Source organism: Alligator sinensis, unplaced genomic scaffold, assembly GCF_000455745.1.
Source record: "Alligator sinensis unplaced genomic scaffold, ASM45574v1 scaffold5_1, whole genome shotgun sequence".
NCBI classification, from domain to species: domain Eukaryota; kingdom Metazoa; phylum Chordata; order Crocodylia; family Alligatoridae; genus Alligator; species Alligator sinensis.
In genome coordinates, this window is record NW_005842213.1 from 1,785,617 (window position 1) to 1,791,616 (window position 6,000).

The window sequence follows — 6,000 nt, forward strand, 5'->3', positions numbered from 1 at the left end:
CAAAGAAGTAGGTTGGTGATAAGGGATATATGGATGACTAAGAAGTCTCACCCTAACCTCTATTGTATTTTGCTATCAGCAATTGTGTTGCCTCTAAACTTAGATTGTAAATCCTCCAAATCAGGCACCGGGCCCAATTTGTCTGCAAGGTGCCTACCACCCAGCAAAGCGTAATAGTCAAACAAATGCCGAGGGCCATATTTTCACACTGTATTCAGCACCAGCACCTCCCACTGCCATTTCTAAACAGGGCCATGCATTCAGGTACCTAAGCCCTTGTCTAAAATGGGATTTAAAGGTGATGTTAGGTGGACTTGGTTTTGCCTTGACTGGGGTTAATGGGACGAGCAATACAAGGCCAGAAGGTGCTAAATAGGTCTCAAAATCCCTCATGGTGAATTGCAGGGTAGGAAAGTAGGGGGGAATCTTGCAACAAACTCACATTCACCAGTACATTAGCTATTTTGTGTCAATTCCCAACCTGCTTGCCCAACAGAAAATAATTGGACAATACCAAGTGAAAACAAAACATACATCAGTGGAGGTTGACAAACTCAGTTCAGGAGTGACCTCATCTGTTACTCAGATGCAAAACAACTCCTACTGAATGGCCAATCAAGACCTTCCTGGTTACCCACCTAGGGCTTCACGGATCTACAGCAGTGCTAGGCACAGCTTTTAAAGGCCTTTACCCCAGGGATATTCATCTACAGCAGTTGCTCAATCTTTTTAGACTCAAGGCACCCCTCAGAAGATACCAGTTCTTAGTTTTCACTTGTTTTTTGACTATGGAAAAATGAGAGAGAAATTTTATAGTTGCAAAAAACTCAGACCCCAGCAGGTCACAATGTTTTTAACACAACAAATTCTTATTTGCTCTCTCCTTTTAACTTGTCAGTCATGCCTGCACACCTGACAGCAGATCATCGTACTGCGTGGCACCCTTGAGAAGATATCAAGGCACCCCAGGGTGCCACAGCATCTTGGCTGAGAGTTACTGATCTACAGTGCAGAGTCTATATAACTGGAGGGGGCTGAGCAGCATTTGGCAACAGATTCTTCACAACTGCAAGCTAGTTGGGACAGGGACTAGCTCCTGGTTGTGAGCTAGTAGAGTGCCTGCCACAAGGTGCTCCGATGCCAGCCCAGGAGTCTTTTGGCACCACTGCAGTCCAGCTCTAATAGACAACCATTCTGATCTGTGCTCAGCAAATCCAAACATCTTTAACAGAGAGCAGTGACTGTACCACCTCCTTCCTTATAAACAAAACCACAAACTACAGCCCTATGTGTACAGCTCGCCTAATGTGAGCTTAAGGACTGACGTCAGCTTTTGATATTGCCAAGGAATTTAATTATTGGGGATGGGAGAGGAGTGCCTTATTTATTGATCAATAAAGGAAAACCCAGGCATCTTCAAGCCACTATGCTCTCCTGGCCCTTTCTGGCATCAGAGATGAATCAGGAGACAAAAGGCAGAACAATTGTTGCAAGAGCACTGGTGCTTTTGATTAATTGCTCCACGCTTTACACCTTACTGCAAGAGGAGGGAAATCATTGCGAGTAGGATGCTTGACTCAGGGATCACTTGCAGCTCCCTTCAAGCCATGGCAAGGAAACACTGCATGGAAACCCCTGCTGCTGCACACATGCCCTTTTCCTGGGGTTCGTTTAAACGCCAAGGACATAGGGTGATACTCCAAACTCCATCATCAGGAAACCACAGGGCTGTTAACACCAACCGCTCAAATCTTAAACCTTAGCTTAGCAGAGAGAAGCGCCCTGCTAAACCTTATGTCTGGTGGGAAACCAGATATTTTTAAGATCTAGATCCCACAGTGCAAGAACATGTATCCATCGCTCCCCTTATACTACTCCCCCCATGCCACACCATCCCCTTCCCATGTTATTCACTCCCCATATAATCAAGCAGGTTTGTTTCTGAACTCCCATCTAAATAAGCAGGATTTAGGAAGCATGCAGTTCCCCGTCAGCAGCTCTCCACTGCAATACAGTCTACTGCAGAGCTTTGTTTTTTTTTTTCTGGTGCAAAAGGAATTGATGCCTCAAATCCCGTTCCAAATATCTCAGTTTCAAAAGCATCTCCAGGAGGTAGGCATGACACAGATCAAACACAGTCAAAATGTATTTATAGATATAGATCTCTATGTATATACATATTTATCTATATCTAGAAAGATATACAGATATGTAGATCTACATAGATATAGATAGATGTACTGGTCTCACCCCAAATATTCCCTGCAAGACCTGCATTGTGATCACAAATTTGTGCGCCAGTCACTGCATCTTCATGATCAAGGACACTATACATGCCATGCACCCATGACAGATGCCCATGATAGCTATGCCCAGCGACCTATTCTTATAGGACCCATGGGTACATATCCTGATAGTTAAGCAGATAGAACATGCATGTGTATGAATGTACATGATGGACTATGTATAATGGGGTCAGGAGTAGGAAGTAAACATCTCCATGTAAAGACACATGCATATTAAAACCTTCTCTCCCATTCCATCCTCCACTGCTCTCCTGCAAAAACCCACAGGGTCACTCAAACATTAAGCATGATTAAAAGTCCTAGGCCCCCTTCTCTTCCCATGCAACGTTTCAAACACTTACCCTCCTGCACTTCCTCTGCAGCCGGGGAAGGAGAGGAGGGAATCAGAGCTCCCGAAATCCTCCAGCTGATTGCAAATTTCTACACATTCGTCGGGATAATTAAGCACAACTGCAAGATGATCAAATGAGGAGCCCTGCAAAGGCTGGTGCAAGTGCTGATGATGCAGGTTCTAGCCCCTTGCAGACACACGCATGCACTCCCACTGAAAGGTAATCATCATGCTAGCCCAGCAGCCAAGGGGCAGGCATGTCCCTGCATAGGGGTGGGTGGTGGATGGCAAAGATAAGCATTAACAGGGCTAAGGGATCCAGGAAGACAGAAGGTTGCACTTTAGAACTAAAAATGAACTGAGGATGAGGTCATGCCTTGAAAAAAAAGCACCTGACGTCACCCCCAGCCAATCAGAGAGGGAGGCTCAGGGGCAGGGTGACGTCAGCCTCTGATCCTGGGGCTTTGGGTGCAGATTAAAAGGGAGACAGGCAGGCAGAGCTGCAGCTTAAAAGGGGCAATGGCCTAGTTTCTTCTTGTGTTCATTCCCTCCCTGGTTGCAAGCTCTTAAAAGGGAAATGCACTGTCTTGCCATCTGCCCAAGGAGATGGGAGAGTGGGTGTAGGGAGCTGGAGGCAGCAATGCAAAAAAGCAAGCCACTGGTGTGCAGTCAATTTGGCATTTATCATTGCGGGAGGGGGGAGTTGTAAAGGAGAGCATGTTTCATCAGCATGTAGATATGCCCGGCTGCTTGTAGAGAGGAACTGGGAAGCATTTACCAGTGCTGCCAAGGGAGGGGAAGGCTTTTGCCCCTCCACAGAAGGTGTAGCAGGTTCACATCTGCAATTACATCTCCTCTTGGATGGATTGTTCCAGTGACCTCTTAGAGGATTTTATGCTTAAAATAAAAAAAGAAAGCTAGATAACACAGCCCCAGAGCCGTGCTGTTCACAGGCAGGCAGCAACTCCAGCGTGCTTGGCTCAGCTGAGGATGTTCTGGATGGGAAGGAAAGACCACAGTGTTTATAAGCCCGTGGGGGTGGGGAGCTAAGGAAAGAGGGAAGGTGAAGAGGGAGACCCTGGTTCCTTACTGGGAAACATAATGCAGAAGCAAAATTTTCCAGCTCATTCTGTGACAAATGCCCAGGCATTTGCCTCCTGGAGCTCCTGTGAAACAAAGACCCCATCATTTCTTTTTTTTGAAAGGAGAGACAGCTTCCCCTGCTTTATTTCTCTTGCGGCTGTTCCCAGCAGGGCCGGCAGCGCCTTTTTCTCCTTGGCATTTATTTTTATTGCCCACTAAACAGATCAGCCACACGCAGTAGGAAACTGCACGGTTTCTCTCAGCTGGTGGTGCGAGCTGGAGGGGCAGAGATTGCTAACAAGCTTGCGGAGAGCTTACTCTACCTGGAAAGCTCCCTGCATCCCACCCCTGCCAGGGCTTAGTCTTGGATTCATTCAAAGGGTGGTGCTAAAAAACAAGAAGAATGAGGTGTTAACCCCCCTTCTCTTCCTTTAAAGTCCTTATTTTCACCCTCCCCATACACACCCTACCCCACAGATCCCGGAAGCTTTGGATCAGGTCCCTCGAGCATCTGCCTTCCACCACCTTCCTATAAGAATGGACAAAGGAAGAGGTGTGGGGGGAAATGAGAACCCAGCCTTTATTCAGTGCAAGGTCTCCCCACCCTGCCCAGCTGGTGCTTGGCTTTCTCCTCTTGTTGGACCTGTACTCCCCCACCCCCCACCGTATACTGTGGGTCCTGCTGGGACCAAGGCAGCCTGCAATGTTCACTCACATCTTCATTACTGGTTTTTTCTTCAACCCTTGCCCCCAGAGCGTCTTCTGTGCCCCTGAGAAATCCCATGGGCTCCCCCACCCCTCCCCTTTAACACCATCTAACCCTCAGAGCCTCACACAGCAACCACCTCCCTCCATCTGGTCAGAGACAACTGGACAAAAGTCCTTCCTTAGCTCATCAGCACTGCTGCTGTGACTTAATCAGCTTTTGAATCATGCAAGGCTCTCTTCCCCCACCCCCCCAACTAAAGGGCCTGAGGGTGCTGACTTCTGGCAGCTGGCCCATGAGGCAAGAGCCCTACTGTACTGGGGTCTCAGTGTAGTGCTGTTCCCATACAGAAGCATGCCCACCTCTGTAGCATAGGGACATGACAGGGGGGAGTTTTTCCAGAGCACACAGGATGGCCCCAGTCACTCCCTGGTCCACAGCTGTAAGAAGATTTCATTAAGCATTTGCCTCCTTTCTGCTTTTTAGGCAAATAAGCACCCTGGAAAATCACAAAGTTGCTCTTCTCCCAATCTCTTCTCTACTACAGCACTTCATATACACCAGGGGTAATCAACCCGCAGTACATATGCCACAAGTGGCACATGCAATTGCATAGTGTGGCACACAGCAGATCCGGCAGATAAGGTAAGTAGAGCAATGGACTGGGCAGCAAGAACTAGAGAGCAGAGCAACAGATCAGGAAAGGGATGGGGATTTGAGTGGCACTTAGGAATGGGGCAGGGCTTACCTTGTGTCATGCCTACCAAAAAGGTTGGCCCCTAGTGATATATGCTATGCTGGTGAAGCAGCTAGTGGGCTGTCATAGGAATTTCATTTTTACCCTGTGCTTCCCCAGCTATTAGATGCACAGGCAGTCTCTCCTCATTTGTTCTGCTTGAAAGTTTTGTGGGGCCACAACTGTCCCTTTTCCCTTATGGATCTGGATAGCACCTAGCACAATGATCCACAAGTGGGGCCTCTAGTTGCTTTTATTAAGGAGAGTGACAGTTCACAAAAGACATTGCTCTGAGCAGCAAAGTTTGGGCTTGGATCTCAACTTCCTTAAAATATGGGGTCTGTCTCCAGTGAAATGGCCTGATTTCCCATGGTGCTTGGTGTTGGAGTGGCAGCTGAGAGGGATAAAAGTGACTATTCTGCATAGCTGGTTGAAAAATTTTCAGAGGAACTCCTTGCTCTCAGGGAACAGCGATTTGACAGCTCCCATCAATTTACCATCAGAAAACAATGGCTCAGCCCAATGAATGAAGTTTGACTTTTAGAACAAAATCTAAAACCACGTCTGCAAGAGGGTTGAGTACATGTTTCAGAACATGTCACTCTCTGAAAAAAAAATCCCGCATTGACTTTATCCGAATCTAGATAAATCGGTTCTGAAATCTCCCCTGGGTTAGAAAATCTATTTTTCTGATCATCTCTGTCCTCAGGTTATGATTCTGCTCTGCCAGGCTTTGGGGTCTGAATCACTGTCTGCTTTAACATAGAGCAACTTATTGGCTGCTCTAAGTTATATCAGCTTCAACGGGCCTTTAGGAACCACTAGAGTGCATGCTCTA

The 6,000-nt window shown here is 47.2% G+C and overlaps 1 protein-coding gene across 3 annotated transcripts in view; it reads right to left on the bottom strand.

Annotated features, from left to right (window-relative positions):
• The window catches only part of DUSP8 (dual specificity phosphatase 8), an 89,597-nt gene extending 86,612 nt beyond the window's left edge, over positions 1 to 2,985 (bottom strand). For all 3 annotated transcript variants that reach the window (XM_014521439.2, XM_014521438.2, XM_006026889.3), the window contains exon 1: positions 2,648 to 2,985. The gene's annotated coding sequence lies outside the window, so the exon portion shown is untranslated. The remainder of the gene's footprint in view (positions 1 to 2,647) is intronic.
• Between the last annotated feature and the right edge of the window lie 3,015 nt (positions 2,986 to 6,000).